We start from the raw sequence: 22,248 nt of genomic DNA, 5'->3' as shown, positions 1-22,248 counted from the left end.
TATTATCCCCGCATATTATAACATTTCATAATGCGATGCTAAAAAAAAATAATGCGCTTTTAATACTGCAAACAAAATGATTTCGATCAAGTTTCTTGCACATAAATTCATTAGTTTGAACCCAGAATATGAACGTTAGAATTATTATAAACTCGGCGCCTTTTTTCCATTTAATTTAGATGTGATTTTAATACTCCCTTTTGTAATGCCCTGTTTATTTGATTAGAGAAATTACCAAAATTTAATGCAATCAAAACAAACATTTCGTTTCGACGCATATAGCCTCTTACGACTAAATGAAGCAAAATAACATAAAGTTAAAAATACATGAATTAAATTATGTCTGCCATATTTTTTTTTAGTAACAGAATTTCACTTTACATTGGTCGATAATTTTAGTTATAGAAGATCGTTTTTCTAGTAATGGCTTAGTAATGCTAATCAGTTGTACAAACACACACACGGACAATTATTACATTTAATATACATATATATATGTATATATATATATATATATATATATATATATATATAAGTGAAAAGTGAAAGGGTCGGTATGCCTGTCTGTGTGTCTGTGCATATGTCTGTATACATTTCCCTTCGCTGTATAATTCAATAATGCTGTATAATTTCAGTCTACAGACTGGAAATTTTATATACAAGTAGTGAAATTTGGCAAAATCTTTTTAATCCGTTTTCGGTCAGAAATTGTGTTGGTAAGGGGTAAAAGTTCAACGATTTGACCTTTGAGAACTCTATCAACTCCTCCGTAAATGTTGGGTATAAATAATTGAAATCGTAGATATAGGTCTCTTGGGTATGGATCTAACGTAATAACTTAATATTAGCCTAAAACCATAAATGTTCCGGGGTCATAATAGGGGTCAAATTTAAAAAAAAAATTGGCCTTTGCGGTCTCTACCATATTTCTCAGGACATTTCTGGTCCAAACGTTTGAAATTTTACATAAAGTTTATTCAATGATAGGACAATCTTTTTAATCGGTTTGAGTCGAAAATTTGAGCTACCAATATATAGATGTATATATGTATGTTTGTATGTATGCCTGACACTTTTGACAGAGGCGAAGGATTTTCACAAGATTAGTATCGTTTTGAAGCTCGACCATTCCGACGACAAACACCGAAAAATTGTCTAAAAGCATTCACCTTCAACTTGGCCATTTTCTACATAAAAGGGCTGCTTTTTCGCCGATGCTTTGGAAACTCATTCCCTGTTTTCTATAGTCTAGTTTTAATTTAAACCTACGCCACTTCCGGTATTGTGGTTGTCGTAACAGCAAAGCCGTCACGTTTTCCCCCATTCTTTTCTCCTTCACGGTACGGTTTAGAGCATGCCTTCCTACTACAACTTTTTTTGCTCAACACACACCGTCAACCACCCAGACAACGCTGGGCCGAAATAGTAGGAATTAATAAGTGTAGATTAAAGTGCAATAGTAAATTAATAGCAAATAATTTTGGGTTTGAGATTAATAGTCGATTATTCGTAAAACTTTTGGAGTTGAGGAAAAAAGTAAATTAGTAGCAAATAATTTAGGGTGTGACATTATTAGTGCATTAATAGTAAATAGGTTTGGAGTTGAGAGTAATAGTAACTTACAAGCTAAGAATTTTGGGTTGACATTATTAGTGAATTATTATTAAATAAGCTTGGATTTAAGAATAATTGTAAATTAGTAGCAAATAATCTTGGGTTTTAGAGGAGTTTTCTCAAACGGTTGTGGAGGCCTATATTGAAAATTTCAATTATAATCCAGAAGACGATGTCACTTGCGCCCAGTACTATACACGATATGAGTATATTTTTATACCGGATTTCGGTAGTTGGTCAGACGCAAAAAAAGTAAGGCTTTTGCTAAGAAAATTGGGGACAGCCTAGCATACAAAGTTCGTGAATTTTATTCTCCCAAAAAAGAACGCTGAGTTGAGCTTCCAAGAAAACAACTTACGCTACTTACAGAATTGTTTTCTGCAAAAAAACGTATCTTTTCCATAGGCGATATAAATGTTTAGATGTTACTAGAAGAGAGGAAGATGACTGCACTACTTACGCAAGTATAGTGGACAAGCATTGCGACGATTTTAAACTGGAGGAATTATCAGCAGATACTTTTAAATGTGTAATATTTATGCAACGGTTGGTCTTAAATGAAGACGCTGCAATCAGGCGTCGTGTTTTAAATAAACTCGAATGCCAACTGAATTCAAAACTACAAAACTTAACGGAAGACTGTGAATGGTTTATCGCGTTGAAACAGAACAGTCGTGAAATAGAGGAAAGCGGAGAGTCGCATATTAAAAAGATCCATCAAAAGAAACATTCGACTTCAAAAAATAACTAGAGAAAAAAAACAGGTAAAATATCTACCTGGACCATGTTGGAGGTGTGGAAATAAACATCGGTACAACGAGTGTCTCTACAAATTAAACAATGTGACAACTGCCACAAGAATGGGCATAACGCACCGCATTGTAGGAAAACATCTGTTAGAAAGACCTCCATTAAACTTACAAAAATTGAACTTGAGGAACAAACTATCCGGGAATATGTACACAGATTTAAAAAAAAAGTAAGACTACAGTTTGATAGTGGTTCTGACATTTTCATTTTTAATGTAAACACATGGAAGAGGCTTGAAAGACCCACTATGATTAAAACACACGAAACGGCGAGAAGCGTCAGTAGCGAAAAATTACCTCCGGAGGAAAATTTTTGACGAATATATTTTTCCAGAACAGGGCCAAAAAAGCAAGATTTTTTTTTCATGCGAAAATCAAACAACCTCTTTGGAACTGATCTATTCGAAAAGGTTAGACTATGTGATTTGCCTTTAAGGTCATTTTGCCAAAAGGTTGAAGATTCAAATGAGGGGACAGAAACACTTAAGAGGGAGTTAAAAGATAATTTCCAAGACGTATTCTCAGGCGGTGTGGGACGGTGAACAAAAGTGGTAGCAAAATTTGACGTAAAAAGTAAATGCAAAGCCATTGTTCAGAAAGAAAGGAAGGGTTGCATACACTGCTATAGAACAGATAGACGGTGCACCAACAGCTTACATAAAAAAAACAAGAGTATGGAGATTCGGGTTTGCGCCTACTTCGCGACATGCTTAAATAGGGCATTACAAGAACGCCATTATTCTCTTCCGAGCCCTAAAGAGATATTTGCGAAACTGAGTGGAGGGAAATATTTTTCTAAAATCGACTTCAGCTACGCGTACTTACAAGTCGATAAAGAGTGTTCAAAGCTCCTATGTAGTAATGCCCATGAGGGATTGTACAAGATTAACGTGCTTCCTTTTTGGGTCAAAGTCGCCACTGTGATTTTTCACAAATAATGGACAATTTGTTAAATGGGTTGGATTTCACAGTAGGATGCCTCGAAGATGTGGTTATGAAAAGCGCTAGCAACGAAAAAAACACAGAGCTCAAGTAAACTAAGTATTCAAAAGGATCCAAGATCAGGATTTTAAGTAAAACATGAAAAATGTACATTTATCATGGAGAAAATAAAATCCTTGGGGTAAATCATTGATAAACACGGAAGAAGGTCGTATCAAGATAGATCGAGTACAATACATTATGTGCCTGCTTCAGAAAATATTGCGTCTTTACAAACTTTCTTATGTTTGGCAAATTACCACAATGTGCGTGTGCCAAATATGCTAGGTCGCCTAAAAATGAGCTGTTAAAGAAAGACCAAAAATGCGTCTAGACTGAAGAGTGCGAAGAAGCATTTCGGAAAATTAAAGAGAGGTTTACGTCTTACTTGTTTCTGGCGCATTATAATCTCAAGCGTGAAACTATAGTTGCAAGTGATGCAAGTTCCTATGGCATAGGAGCATGCATTTTACACAAAATGGATGATGGAAAATTACACCCATAGCACATTCATACTGATCACATTTGGCAGCCGAAAAGAACTACTCACAAATTGAAAAAAGAGGTGCTAAGCATTATATTCGCGGTAAAGATATTTCATCGTTTCTTGCACGGTAGGCAATTTCTGGTACAAACAGACTACATACCATTATTAACGATTTTCGGATCGAAAAAGGGACTACCACAACATACGGCGAATAGACTCTAAAGATGACATACCATACTTCTGAATTACAATTTTCAAATACAGTATGTACCATCTAAAAATGTGTTCATACAGACGGGTAATCGAGGTTAATACCTAAGCAGACAACACCATTGGAGGACATGGTAATAGCACCCATTCAAACGGAAGTGGAAGTAAAAATACGTGACACAATAAGAGAACTTCCAGTAACGCTTGATGAGATTAAGACTAAAGCAGAGGTGGACGAATTTATTATACGCACAAACGAAAGGATCAACAATAACGACGTGGATGAAGAAATTTATTTAATTTGCGATAACGCCCTGTTATATAGAGACAGCTTCGTAATTCCTTCGATATTACAGAAAAGAATGTTCAAGGAATTCTATGTATGGCATCCAGGTGTATCAAGAATGAAAACCCTTATGCGCTCTTTCGTTTATTGGCCAAACATGAATAAGGATATAGAAGGAATAATAAGGGAGCGTACAGGATTCCTATTAGCTTTGAAAGCTACTTCAACTCAATTTGGTCTAGGATTCATTTAGATTTTGAAGGGCCGCTAAATGTGGTCTACTATTTCATTGTTGTATGCAGCATATCTAAATGGCTGGAAGTATTAAAATGTAAGACTCCCACATCCGACGTAATTAGCAACTTCCTGTATGAACTATTCGCTAGGTTTGGAGTAGTAGACAGCATTGTTACAGACAATGAAACGCATTTTATGTCTACCGAATGTAAACATTTTTGCAAGAATCATCTAATCGAGCATATAATCATTCATCCATACCACCGAAGAAGTAAGGGACAAGCAGTGAACTCAGTTGACACACTCAAGACAGCTCTGAAAAAGCTAGTGTGTCGCCGACGGATAAGTCAATACCACAGTTTCTACAAGTCTACAGAGTCACTTCGAATTCAAACATCGAAATGTCGAAGATACATGCTGAGGTTATGATCGGACGCAAGGTTAGATCGATTTTTCACAAGTTGTTACCAAACCAGGATAGGGCAAACCTTTAAAAAATCGATAACAAAAAAACGGTAAAAATTGGTGAAAGAGTATTTAACAATATTCACAAAAATAACGATACTTTCTGGGAACCCGGTATTGTTGAAATACAAGTAGGCAACATTGTCTACATGATTAAACGTCACACTAACCAAATTTGGAAAATATACTTGAAGAGTGGGGTGACCACATGGCCCGAGGACGACATCATGGACACAGTGTTTTATACTTTCCATGTGGTCATACCAGAGACATCTCAGGAGAACAGAAAATCAAACAGAAAACGGAAATCAACATAATTGTTTAGAGTGAACCCAAAACAAAAAAAGTTATTAATCCAAGCCGGCGTGTTTTCAAAGGAGGGGTGTTATACTGGCATTCCGTGAACAGAGAAATTTACACCGATTAGCACACGTGAGAGAGAGTCGACTGCATTTCAACTGCAAGCCGTGTGCCCAGCAGATATACACGCTTTCATATTTTTCTACATTATTGTTAATACACTTGTTACTTAACCGAACCCCGACTTAATTGTTCTTATTCTCACAGTTGTTCGACGACACAACAGTGTGTTTAACTATTCATAATGTTTTCTGTACGAGGATCGTTCAGCAAATTAGCTGTAATCTGAAACACGACTAATAAACGAAAATGGTTCATAAATGAGCTGTCCATGTTTTTTTTTATAGACAAGGAAAAAAGAAAACTCTACTGTAAAATCATTAATAACTAAAGCTTTTGCGAAAGATTTACCAATCCATATATCTTATGACTAGAATGTTATTTTTATTTCATAATTCTAATTACATATGTAGCATGATATGCGCTTTTACTATAAATTAAAACAGATAAACTAATTTTAACATGTATGTATGCAGTTGTAGCCATACACTGGTAGTCGTCACATAACTTCAACAAAACAACTATACTTCGCATTTTATGTTAAGATTACTTAAACTAATCTTTTGATTTTAGAGTTTTCTTCTGACTAAGTAATATAATGAATGATTATTAAAGCAATAATAACGAGTCTAAGCACGATGTTCATATAATTATATATTGGTCTATTTATGCTCATGAGAAAAATAGGTAATGGATAGGTTTACAGTGAAGGATCTAATGTATTTGCCCCATGAGAGATAATACGAAGTGTGTGACCAACCAGGCAATTAGTTCATAATCTTCTGTCGAAAAAATATTTCTAGTTTATTTAAGGATAGAAGATTTGCTATGTTTTCTTTCAGAAATTCACGTTTTAATCGTAGCTGATGATACACACATTATTTCCAATACTCAATATAATTAAACACGTTGCAAGCCAGCGTGTTAACACACTTTGATAAAGTATGAAATAAGATTACTCGAACTAATTTTTACGTAAAGTGTGAAATGGAACATCAAAACACTTATATATACAGGTAGTATATATCACAGCACATCAGACACTTAAATGCATATCAAAAGACACTTTGTTAAAACGTGCACGGAATACATTGAATAAAGAAGTCACCAAACCATATAGTTGACTCATTACGTTAAGTAAACAAACAAAACAAGTTATACTGTCTATCAACCATTGTATTGGTATGCTAATATACACACACATATATATATATATATATATATATATATATATATATATATATTATATATATATATATTTATATTTATATATGATATCGTATCGCTTTAATAATTGTCTGGAGAATTGAATGCAGTTGTCCACCCATTCTTTTTAATTTTACAGAAATATTGTTTCGGCCACATAAAGTATGATAATAGTAGTATACTAGATTGAATTATAAAAGTTGTAATTATAATGTCAGTTCCTCCACTCACCCTGGTGCACAACGTGGTTAGATACTACGCAACTCTCGTCACACAAATTTACCGCGCTGGCACTCCTACAGTGGGTATCCATAGTCTTTCAAGACTAAAAAAAAAAAAGAAACACGACTGATTATTATATTTCCATAATACAAATGTGCGCAGTACTATTTTAACAGTAAGAAACCTCATCTATTGTAATCTAGGTATATACAGTTTATTTGTATATTGCACATGATTTAAAATACATTCATTTACTTGTGGATAGACAACAAAAATTAGATCTTAATTAAAGTGCAAACATTAATATTTTCCGATTGTTCTGCAATGGCAGATCCTTAAACATAAGGTGTTAATAGCAAAAAAAAACTTCCTTTATATGTAGGAGTTAGCTTTCTTTCTTACAGCATTTACTCTCTAAAAGGAATAGGACGCGATTTATAGAGTTGTAATAAATATATATTTAGTTTGTAATGTGATGAAATCGTTGAAGTAGTGATTTAATCTTACGGGCATCCAACCCATAAACATCTGAAAGGAATCACAAATTTATAAATTTGAACAGAGTTCACCGAGGTTACATTAGGTTATATGTGAACGTAACAATGTCTTATTCATACTTTGAATAAACCATGCTGCAATGTTTAACATTGATAAACGGTAATCTACGCAGGAATAAACAAACTAAATCGGACAAGTAAGCACCAGAAAATAGTTTACACATTTTTCGTTGTATCTATCTATCTGTACATATATATATACATGCACAATTTTTGTGTATATATATATATATATATATATATATATGTATATATATATATATATATATATATATATATATATATACATATGCCCGTAATATAGTGTGTATATATATATATATATATATATATATATATATATACATATATATATATATATATATATATATATATATATATATATATATATATATGTATGCGCGTGTGTGTGGGGGGTGTGGATGTGCGTGTAAATACATATATATGCATATATACATATTTACGCACATGTATATATGTATATATTTATATATATATATATATATATATATATATATATATATATACATATGTAAGCACATGTACTCCCCACACCCGTGTATATATATGTATATATATGTGTGTACATATATATGTATATATACATATATATATATATATATAGAGAGAGAGAGAGAGAGGTATTTGTTAACACTCTCAACAAAAATTAATAAATCCAATAAATATGGTTAACTGCTATTGCCAGAAAATCGTTGAGTATAAATAGATATTCATTTCTATGAATAAAAAAGCCGTGATTACACGTGTACGTAATTTGATACATATGTTTACCGATATATTTATATATATATATATATATATATATATATATATATATATATATATATATATATATATATATATGCGTGTGTGTGTTTTGTATATTTTTTCCTATTGGATGTTTAGATCCTTTTATAATGTTTAATGACTGAATTTATTTATACATGAACTGACTATAAAATTGATATAAATAAAACATTTAAGAGCTATGTCATATAAAGAGATGCCAACAACAGTTGTGAAAAATGGTATATATTTAGAAATCCACTATCCGCTATGATACGCTTCCAGGAGCCTTCATGCGTTTTATCTTTTTTTTTATTTATCTATAATAGTTAACAGGCCAGGTTCATTTAATGTATTGAAACATTAAGCGGCTACACTTCCTTGTGTATATCAAGTATTACATGAAACTGGATTTTTTTGTAGTAAACAATAGAAAAATTCAGATAGTTTAAGTGTAGGCCTCCATATTTTTCGTTCTATTTCTGTTTTTTTTTCATTTAATGCAGTTTATTCAAATTTTATAAATAGTATAAATTTGTGAAACTATAAAAACCGTTTAATTTGTCTGAAAATTTTTCATACTATATCGTTGTCGTATATCTAATATTTCCTGTGTGAAAGTAATATTTGCATATGTATTTTTTATTGATTTAAGTAAACACCCGATAAAAATAACTTTCGAAGCTGAGATGCATGCTTAGAATTTTCAATCTACATATATATATATATATATATATATATATATATATATATATATATATATATATATATATATATAAATTATTTTCACAGCTAAACAACGTTGCAGCCTACAGGATGTATGTATGAACGCTAATACACCAGAAGTTCAGGAATCGAGTTTTGCGGTCGTTTGGGTAAATCAGTAAGCCATATTCGAACTTGGGATTCGAACCCGAGCCTCTTGCATGCCAACTGAGCAAGAAATTGACATTTGGTATATAGGCATTCAGAGAGATGTGAAAAAAGTTTTAATCAGTTCTGAAATGAAACAAACACAGATTAGCAAACTGCGGCGAAATCTGATTGTGGAATTGATCTAATTCGTCTCCACAAAGAGCGTGGACATCCAACCACCTAATAACTCCAAGCTGATGTCTCACAAGTAGACATTTTCAAATTTTATCTCGCCAGGACGATGCCATCCACAACGCTAACCTATCAAGCAATTCTTAATAGAAAAGGAATTTTCAAAATGTGAGAGAGTATATATACTTATTTCCAAAGCCACATCAGTGTCAGTTTATTCAATTTCTTGTGTGCCCAGCGTTGTCTGATCGTAAAATACTCATAAATAATATAGTGTATTTAAATCAGATAAAAACTGAGACGAGCATCAAAGAATATTTTTCTCTAAACAGTCCCCTTCGTGTAAGTTTAAAAATAGTCGATGAAAGATCAAAACAAAAGCTTAATATACTGAGGCAAGTACGTTATATATACATATGATAAAGATATATATATATATATATATATATATATTATATGAATATATATATATATATTATGTATGTAGATAATACTTGTATAAATGTTGTAAAGAGTACTCATCACACAGATTTTATATATATATATATATATATATATATATATACACACCCACCCACACACACACATATATATATATATATATATATATATATATATATATATGTATATATATATATATATATATATATATATATATATATATATATATATATATATATATATATATATATATATATAAAGGCTGAATGTAATACACGGCGATAAATGAATCTACAGGACTACGTGAAGTAATTTCCTTCGTCGGCAAGTAGCAAAATTAATGGCATGAATATCACTTAAAAATGTAAGACATACTAAAAATAGCAAATACTTATCGTACAAAAAGAGGGTGTTCTTGTACCACATATATTTAAAAGCTCTAGATTGGACTGAATAAAAATTTCAACCGTGGGATAACTAATCTGAAACGACACCTTCCACTTTCTATTTATATAACCAGTTAGTCCCTCCTGCCCCTATGTATCATGAGTTTGTTAATGACTAAACAACTATGCCTTACGCTAAATAAGCAGAATGGAGGAACAATGTAAGAATGTTTTTATGCATACACACACAGACCAACCACATATATAAATTTATATATATATATATATACATATATATATATATACACACATCCCCCCACACACACATATGTATATATATATATATATATATATATATATATATATATATATATATATATATATATATATATATATATATATATATACAAATCGACAATGAACATTTAAACAATTTTTTTTTTTAGAAATTTGTGCGTATTGGGTGTTTAAGTACAAATTTTTTCATGTAATGCCATTTGTATGCTATTTTATTGGACTCCCACATTAACTTAGATGAAAAATTATAAAAGGAATTATACGAATTATGGAGATAAAAATACTTTTTTTAAAACTTCATTGATTTCCTCATATCTTTATCTAGTTATAAATATTTGGTCTCTTGATTATAAATAAAATACATTTAATATTTGGAATAAATCGCGTGGGTGGAAAATAGAGCATTTAACATGCAAAATCAATAATGTACTCAGCATTAAATCTTGCTGTATCGTGAATTTTTTTTTTACCTGAAAATGTCATTGTTTTAGTTTTCAATACGGGAAATAAACTAATGATATTTCTACTCTTTTTGAATTCGATGATATATTATTTGATATAATCTAAAATATATATAAACCTTATCGTTACTATTATATATATATATATATATATATATATATACATATATATATATATACATATGTATATATGTACATATATATAAACATCTATGTATATATATGCGCATATGCACACAAATATATATATATATATATATATTATACGTATATATGTATATATATATATATATATATATATATATATATATATATATATATATATATATATAGGTAGATGGATAAATATCTATATATATATATATATATATATATATAGATAAATGAATATATGGATATATCCTTATATATATGTTGATAAACGGAGTTATTATTTTTCGATCCATCTGCTGTAAAAATCCTCATTTTTCCGTCAGTGTCGCACCGAAAATCACGGCGAACGTCGAAAACCGCTGCATTATTGCGAGTGAGAAAAAGAGACGGAATCGAAGAGACAGCAAGAGCTTGGAAGAAAAACTAAACAAAAAAAACTGTTTCATTGAGCCCCCTTTCCCCCCAAAAAAAAACAAGAAAGGACAGAGTATCCTTGCTTTTCAAGCAACAAGTCTTTAATCTTGCGACGTTGAAGGAAAATAACGAATTCCAGGTTGAAATGTATCTGTAAGTACTCGGAAACGGTTCCCAAATTTTGGCAAGAAAACTGGCTTATTGCAGCAGAGAGAAGGTACACAAAATATCGAAAAGAGTACTTGAAACAACGAAACCTTACGGCTGTTTAGCATAAAAATGCAGTAATGGCCGATGACGACACTACAACCCCTTGCGTCATGGCATATTTTTTCAGTGTTCCTATTTCCGATTTCCAGTAAGTTTATTATTATTATTATTATATTTGCGACTGTACGAAACACATGCATTACCATACATTACCATCCTCTCTCCACCTCCACCTCCCTATATCAATATATTTCCACCCACGCGTACCTGAATCTGCTACCGCCACAGAGACAATTCAATCTAAAGTATCTTTACCTTAAAAATTGAAATATTTTCAATACCCGTCTCTCTATCCCGTATTATCTCCTACATGAACCCCCTTTTTTTCTTTCGTATATCTTCTAAATCACTTCTTCCTAATACATACAACTTCTGTAAGTTCTGAAGAGGCTGTTGGATCGTAAACATGGCCCAACATCTGAAACATATGTGACCACACAAAGCAAACGTCTTGCAACATATCCTCGCAAATTAAATTCCTTTAATCTAATTTTGCAGTAGAAAAAGAGCACTTTTTGCATGGTATAGGTTGTTTGAACAGTTACATGTAATTTAGCTTAAAATGGCAGTTTTTGAAAGAAATTACAAGTGCGGGCTTTCTTTTTGGCGGATGTATATATATATATATATATATATATATATATATATATATATATATATATATATACATATATATATATATATATGGATATATATATACAAGTGTTATATATATATATATATATATATATATATATATAAGTAGTAATTTAATATGTATAGTATAATATATACATATATATGTATACATATATATGTATACATATATATTTATATATATTTATATATATATATATATATATATATATATATATATATATATATATATATATATATAGTTCTAGACAGAGGGTTTTCGGTCCTTGATAAGTGGTGACTACCTTGTAAAAAAGATTACAGAGTGTATATTACTGTTAACCATAGACAATATATATGTACATATGTGTATATAAATATTTCTGCTCATATGAGAATCCCAAGCATATAACGGTTGTTCAATGCACTAGATATTGCAATTATATGTGGGCATTTTTAGTTAAATTATGTAGAATTACAAATAAATATTTGCTAAACATAGGTTACAACTAAACTTTGATAAATAATGGTACTCCTTTGTCAAACAGCACATTCTTTGTAATTTAACATCATTTAATTCAAAATTTCCGTTCATATATGAGTATAAATATAAATAAGTATATGCATACATATATATTTATATGTGTATATATACATGTACATTTAAAAGTATATATATGCATATATATGCATATATATATATATATATATATGCGCGTGTGTGTGTATGTTCTTGTATGTCTAACCTTATTTATCGCTTTATAGCAGGTCAATATTGTTTTTTTTTTAATTTGGAATTGTTATGAAACGCAGAGAAGTTTAATTTGGTACACTGGAAGAGCATAACATGTTATTTTTTGCCCCTGATTTGAACAAATATTTTTAAAATGGTACTAATCTTTCTATTTTTTAATAATTGTAATGTGTATCACTTCTTTGCAAGGGCCTAAAATGTATATTTTCGGTAAAAAAAAACAAACAAACAATATTCTTACTTAAAATATCTATTTATATTAAAAAAGGAACACACCCAGTACCAATATTAACCAAAAACAAGAACGAATTCCTCAATATTTTCTTTAAGGACATGTATATATATTAATCAATTTTACTCCCATGCCCTAAATTACTTTAAATAGTCTCTAGTAAATTGATGACGTCAATCAGCGGATTTGAATACATATGATGCTATAGGAAACTTACAAAAACTTCCCTCTAAGTTCTTCTTTAGACGCAAATTGTCACAACTTTATAAACTTTTATTTTTATTATTGACCCGAGCTGGTCAATTTTGTTTATATCAGGAGGTCATGTGGTCATGTTATCAATGTGGTCATGTTATCATTTTTTCTCCACAAATTCCTAATGCCTTACAGTAGATTGTCAGAGCCTAATTTTAGAGGAATGACGCATGGCGTACGTAAAAAATAATTGTGCCATGACTCGCCAATGGAAGGTTATCAAGCTACAAAATATAAGACTGGCTCTAAAAAATTCCAATTATTTTCTCGCAGATTATTCAGGCCCAAAACATGACCTCTTTTTTCCTGTTGAGGAGGAAATCGAGGAGGGGTAGGTAATCCAAGGCGACTCCTAACTTTGGTCCACCCATCTGGTCCATCAAGGGTTGCTCTTTCCTTATCGGACAGTTTCCAAACTGATGTTTATGTATTTCTGAGCTCAAGCCAAGCGGATTTCCTTATGAGTTCTGTTTGAAGCAGGTATATGTATGGGTATAATGCGTCTTACAATTCTGTTTAAGATATTGGAGTGTGTCTTCCTAGAAAAGAAGTATACAAGCATTGTAAAATATCGCAGCACTGCTTCTTCCTTGTGGCCTGATAAGTTGACAGCTGGTTTTTGTAACATCACGAGGGGAAACTGATTTTTTTTGTATTTTAGTCTTTCCTTGGGTTGATGTTTTGATTTTCAACGAATTAAGACAATGTTCTTCAATCTCTCCCAAAGGCATTGTCTCTCCCAAACTCATTGGCTTGATCTATGAAAAAAAAAACTTTCCGCAAGAACTGCAACAGACCGTATCTTTTCATTAACGGTAAATTAATTCTTTTAGGCATTTTGAGAAATCTGACATTACGTGATACTAAAAATTACCAGTAAAATACAAAAATAACATAACTTTTAAAATACTGATGGTGAATTTTTTAAAATACTAATGGTGAATGCTCTGACAAACCCGAAGCACTTGTGCTCCGCGACGTAAATATACCCGACAAGCTTGAAAAGCGGCTTAATCTCATCCCCTACACAGTAGAAGATCATTAGATGTAAGAGAGCTTTCTACTCCAGTAGTTTCTTCCCCAGAACTGCGCGACTTTGTAATTCCTTACTGGGGCCCTGCTTCCCCAACTGTACTAACAAGCAGAATGACAAGAGTAACGCGAACAGACATCTTGTTGCCAAACTCCCTACATAGTACCCCGGTAGCTTATATCCCTGATATAACCCCCTTACACCAAAGTGGCAATAGGCCTTGTTTGTTGTGAAAGTGTAACACACACACACACACACACACACATATATATATATATATATATATATATATATATATATATATATATATATATATATATAATGCATTTATGTCGTAAATTTAAGAGGTGTGTACACATTTAAATATATTTTACTGAATACGAAATAATGATAATTACATGTAAATAGATCATTTGTAATTAGCAGAATTCGTGGAAAGTTCGCAGAATGAAAAAATAGCCCATAATGAATTGGAATGCAAATATAAAGTTTAGAGGAAAAGCATATAAGTAGAAAATATGAATCTATGAAAGTTCTTGCCACTACATTTTAAATATATATTCGAGCCAAATGAAAACAATTTACACAAACTAATAACAGAACTGTGTACTGCGCTGCATAATCCAATGCAAATTATACCACCACATTGTAAGAGACAAACTTTGATTTCCTCATTAGAAGGCACTTGCTTGTGTGTGTATTGTTAAAGACCAGAACTACTGTGAAAAAAAGCCAAATAGTTCTGTTCTTTAACAATATGAAAATTATTTTTGTTATTACTGTGACTTGAATTTTATCCTAAAATTTCTGGATAACAATTTTACTGTTGTGTCACACTAAAATATTCTTATATTTTTCCTCATATCTTCGTATAATGTTTTCATTTTTATTTGATTTTATTTCACTTGGCTTCTCACATTTATTTTTACATTTATTTTTATTATGTTATATTTAATATTTTTGTATTTCTTGTACTGTTATATTTATTTGTAATAATTTTCATTTTATATATTCTATAACCCCTTATTCTACCGGGGGTGAATCCCTTATTTTATTTGTGTATATTATTTTATAGTTTATCCTTTTACTTTATATTCTAAATTATATTACTTATTTCCATTATGTTATGATATACACATCATTTTAATATGAATTTTTAACTCTGACATCCATTCTAATATATACAAAGCTTACGTAAGTCGCTTATTTCAAGAAAACCCTTTCCATAGTAATAACAATTGATTACATCATAAAATAAACACCTTATTTCAATCACTTCTTCTGAACCAACAATGGAATGCATGGTGGAGACACACCCATTCATTTTGTAATAAAAGCTATATTCCTCAAGTATCACATAGACCACTGTAGTTCTCCCAGTTTCCCTTTCAGCAATTTCAATATATTACCAATTTCATCTCCCACAAAATTACCTCGCTCCTAATATAGGTATCGCTAAAAGTCGAATCACTAATATGCTACCTCGTATATTCTCTCCCCTTCTGACAAGAAACATTAAGCCTAGCAGACCACAGTATAAAGCGATGCACTAATCCCTTACCCCCAATTGATGTGGTATGCCAATTGAATATAGAGAGGATTATATACATTATTATATATATTGTATTTCGTTTTTTTAGGTTCGTTATATACTATATAATCTACAATATAAAGTGTTTCACTAAGCATTATCCTGAGAGTTTCTTCTTAAAAAATATATCTTGTTCTTTAAACGCCTCTATCACTTTCTCTCTCTTTCTCTCTCCTCCCTTTTTATTGCTATCTCTCTATGCCTGCATAATAAATACGCCGGCACATGTTATGCACTTCTTGAAAAATGTTTCCTGAGTTTGTCCAAAACTGGAGTATGATTTTCATGAATAATATGTACATCTTAACTAGCAATATATATATATATATATATATATATATATATATATATATATATATATATATATATATATATATATTATATACACATATATATACCTGTATATATATATGTATATATGTATATATATATATATATATATATATATTATATATACACATATATATACCTGTATATATCTGGATATATGTATGTATATATATATATATATATATATATATATATATATATATATATATATATATATTATATATACACATATATATACCTGTATATATCTGGGTATATGTATATAAATATATATATATATATGTATACATGTGCATATACATATATACGCATATATGTATGTATATATATATATGCATGTATATATAATTCATAAATATATAGGTAAGTGTGTGTGTGAGTGTATCGCGGAAATAATGCTAACTTGACAGGATTTTAAGTTTCAGTGATCACAATTTTACTTTTCAGAAATAGAAAAGTATGTTCTCTATAGTCTTTCCTCATAGTAATATATACCATGTTTATTTATATATGTTGTATATATTTTGTTTATTTTCACATATATTACACGTTATTACAGACATGTTTCCTCATCGTGTTGAAATATTCTAGTCATTGTTATGAACTCAATATTCTTATATGACACAATTCTCGTTAGCATCGCTTTTTTCCAGAAGACATATTTCTTTCTGGATTAAAACAAGCGTGTAAAGTGAATATTATAAAGATATGGATTACATATATATATATATATATATATATATATATATATATATATATATATATATATATATATATACACACATATATATATATATATATATATATACACACATATATATATATATATATATATATATATAAATGAGGTTGCTATGCGCCGGTTACAAAAAGGCCTTCTTCTTATGAAAGTTGATTTTCGTTTTCCATTAGGAATTCCGTTTTCAAATATAACTGGTGTGACCTGGAGAGGACTCTAGTTACTAAATACTAGAGTACCGAAACATTTTCATGACTTGTAATGTCAAATGTAATATATATATATATATATATATATATATATATATATATATATATATATATATATATATATATATATATATATATACAAATATATATATATAGATATATATTCTATTATACATGTACTATGCTACATATTAGATAATACAGACATATATAGACACACATATATATATATATATATATATATATATGTGTTTGTGTGTTTGTTCCTCTGTGTGTACTCCTGATCAAATATTTATGACCGCTTGAACATCTTTAAAATATATGTTTCTAAGGATAGCTTTCAACTCCCCCACTTAAGGTTGCTATTACTGTCATCTAGACATTATGGAGAAAGCTACGTTCCAAATATTTATTCAGAAATTTACATTTTTAGTAAATGAGGCGTTTCACTATCGAGCAAAGTTATAAAATCAGGAATGTATAGCTAATACAACAGGATAACGCTGATGAATGACGTTGATATTTCTGCAAAATATAGGATACATCTCTTGCGATATACTTCAAGCTCACTGGACTTAAACCGAATTTAACATTTTGGAGGATAGATGAAAAGAGATATTTATCAAAATGGCAAAAAAATATTCTACAAAAAATGAACTTGACTAAACCATTTTCAGACGCTGGTGAAAATGTCATCGAACCCCAGTAAGGTAAAATCCATTATTAAATTATGTTGTTGAATATTTTCATATAATCTTCCTAGAATGTTGTACAACTGGTTTTATAATTTTAATCAATGACTTAATTAAATGTTTATAATGTAGCTTTTCCGATAATATTTAAGGTTATAGTCGTGTATGGTTTATTGGGGTGAGTTTTAAATCAATCTTTAGAAAAACCTGTTCCTTTAAAGAGTTTCAAGTATTTTGGTTAATCCGTAGCATATAAGACTATATAGTAGGGGCCTCTCCGAATAGTTGGTGCATATATATATATATATATATATATATATATATATATATATATATATATATATATATATATATATATATATATATATGAGACAGAGACAGCGATAGAGAGCGAGAGTTTGAGAAAGAGATAGACAAATTTACATGGGCTGGCGAATTGGTATGCTAATGTTTCAGACAAATGGATGCTTAAAACCAGAAGTCCCCTTCAGAATTCTCTCCACAGTAAATATATTCATTAATATGTTGCGAATTGTCGAAGCTAATAAAATAATAGTTATAAAATATTGAGAGAAATATTTTTTTTACCTGCACTAGAATCGTTTTATATTAATAGAAAGTTCAAAAGAATTACGTATTCGTTAAAATGACTAAACACAGCGCATTTTTTTTTAATATGCGAATTAATTTGGTTCCAACAGAAATACATTTTGATATTATACGTTTTTATAGTTGAATAATCCGTTTTCTTTTTTTCTTTTTTCTTTTTACCACATAGTGGAATTCTCAGGCGAGTGGTTGATAGTCGGCGAGGCGTTATAACGGCTCCATTAAAAAACAATCTTCAGCTAGGGTTGTTGTTTTTCCGCGCAAATTAAATTATAAAAGAAAGCCGTATTTTCTTTACCTGCTGTTGAAGCGTTGCATATTAATTCAAAACTGAAAATAAGTATTACGTATATGAATTTACAGGTTTAGAAGGCCAAACCCATGCATTTCCAAAAGTAACACATTTGTTTGCTTATATACGATAACTTTTTTGTGTTTTACATCGTTGTCAATGAAGAAGCTATCTTTTTTTTTAAATTGCCCATTCGGTGGAATTCTTCCACTGAGTAGTGTTAGTCCCGCAGTCTTGTTAAAGGCTTGACTTTTTAAAATCCATTTATATAGAATATTCTTATTTTCAATGTTCACTACATATAAATATAAATATGTACATTTGTTTCTATTAATAAAAAGAAGAATATCTTGCACTTCTTTCATTGCGTACTGTATATAAACATATTGAATTCAGTTTTCTCATTCTTGCATAGCTATAATCTGAGATGTATATATATATATATATATATATATATATATATATATGCATGTATCTTTATAATATATATAAGCATATATATATATATATATATATATATATATATATATATATATATATATATATATATATATATATATAAAGAATTCATGCTTATCTTTTTATATTGTAAACTCGAACGTGTATGTATTAAATTGGATTCATCTTTTATGTAGATTACTGTAAAAAAGAGAGTGAATATAAACAATTCCTATGGTATTTTTCTGTGTAATCTTCCATTTTTTATCATTCTCTTTGCCATTTTATTTTATATGGAGGAGCTTAAAACTGATAACACAGTTTGAATGTCTCGGAGATCAGCCACTAAATTTTATCTGATTTGGCTTTCTAAAAAAAAAAATAACATAAATATACACAAGATCAATATTAGAAAATATTAATGCATTTGAACCCTTGCTATACGTTGCATTGTTTCATTCTAAACCTTAAGTAAGATACGACAACCTTAATCTCTTAATGTTTATAAGTCAAACTATTCTAATTATACTAAGCTATGAATCTATATATGATTTATATACTACACAAAGTAAATAGTTACACTTCCTTGCACGTCATACTCCGGGATTTGAGTATTGATCTAAATTTACACTATGATCATTGGCGGCGATTTATATATATATATATATATATATATATATATATATATATATATATATATATATATATAAACAACTCACATGACCTTGTAACGTATGATGTAACACACTTTCTTGTTTACGACATTCGGTTGCGCATGCGCGCTAAACATTAACCCATAACAACGCAAACAAATTAACACAAATCGCTTCTTTTGCAAATTTTGACCTACGCAATGAAATATTAACATTATTATTTCGAAATAATTATTTAACATGGGAAACGAGGGGGTGTTTGCACCTATTCTTTAGTATAACTATACTGTCGCGATTTTCTTCCAACTAAACAAATTAACCCGGTTGACAAACATCAGAACACTTGGAGTATGCCAAGACTACTACTACGCTCTATCCCCTTTTTCCTTCTTTCCGTCCTTCCTTCTTTTTTTATTTGTTGTTTACATTTCTAGATACAATATAGTTGTGTGAGAACGGTGAATTTGTTGACATATTTACTAATCCGTTTCAATATTAGTATTATGCTATTGCATTTATTTCAATTTTGTTTCGTTGCTTCAGTTTTTATTAAGTTTTGTTTTGTGTTTTTTTTGCTGTAAATTTCTATAACCTGGTCGAAGGATTGCCATATGTGTTTTTCATTATTATATTTCTCATCGGTAGGTTCATGCGCATTTTTGCTGCTAAATGACTTCCGTCGGCGTTCGATTCGTAGGAAAACCATGTTTAATTTTCGATTTTTGAGCGATTATTCGGAAAAATAGGTAACTATACACGAATAGGGAGGGGCTTTTTTTCATGTGTGAGTGATTTGTCCGTGATTTTCATTTTAATATACTTTCATAGAAATGTTTCTTCTATGTTAAAATATATATATATATATATATATATATATATATATATATATATATATGTATATATATATATATATTACGTCAAAAGTGTCACGCTCATACATAAATTTCATGGCTAATATAACATACTGACACAACGGGTCCGAGGTAGCCTAGTGTCGTATATATATATATATATATATATATATATATATATATATATATATATATATATATATATATATAAATATATATACATATATATATATATATATGTGTGCGTGTGTGTGTATATTTATATACGTACTCACCCGCACACACACACACATATATATATATATATATATATATATATATATATATATATATATATATATATATAACCCTCACATTTATGTAATCACCACACATTTCAGCAAATCCCGGTACACTTAGGTGTTTAGTTACAAGCCACCTTAAATGATGTGCGCTGACATAATGTGGCATTCAATTTAAATAAACCAAAGGCCATAACTTTGACCGGGCACTTCGTGTGGTTGTGCCTTTCTGCATTAAAGTACCTTTATTTGCACTTCAGGCTGCTGGCAATAGTCGTATATTCATAACTTAAATTGGTAGGTAGCATGAGGTGTACAATAGCGTATATCCCATCACGCTAATTAAACTTTGACACTTTCAAACAACTCGCCAACTTGAAGATGCCGGTCAACAGATTAAGAAACCCGTTTTCATTAAACGGAAATGTAATTATACCGTATTTTCATGACGACAATACTATCCTTCAACTATATATATATATATATATATATATATATATATACATACCCACTCATACACACACCCACATACACACACATATATATATATGTGTGTATATATATATATATATATATATATATATATATGTATATATATATATATATATATATACATGCCTAACGTTTAATTCCAGCAATACCAAGGTCGTTAAGAAAAGAAACAACCTCCAACCAGACCATAACAATCTTTTCACGCGCCCATGAAGAAGATTTCTCCAGAAATATGCCTAACTTGGATTTCTACTCTATGATGTTGATTGCACAATATACAGCTTGGATCTCATTAGCTCACTGATTTAAAGGGCAGTTACCTTGGATTTTACTGCGCAATTTGGAACTAAACCTCTATATACTTTTCTTCGATTTCCCATGCTATGTGACTTCTATTTTAATCAATTTTTGATTAGTATTTTCTATGTCTGAC

This window comes from Euprymna scolopes, chromosome 4 (assembly GCF_053919585.1).
Source record: "Euprymna scolopes isolate OS-2025 chromosome 4, ASM5391958v1, whole genome shotgun sequence".
In the NCBI taxonomy this organism is placed as follows: domain Eukaryota; kingdom Metazoa; phylum Mollusca; class Cephalopoda; order Sepiida; family Sepiolidae; genus Euprymna; species Euprymna scolopes.
Note: the sequence above shows the minus strand (reverse complement) of the source record.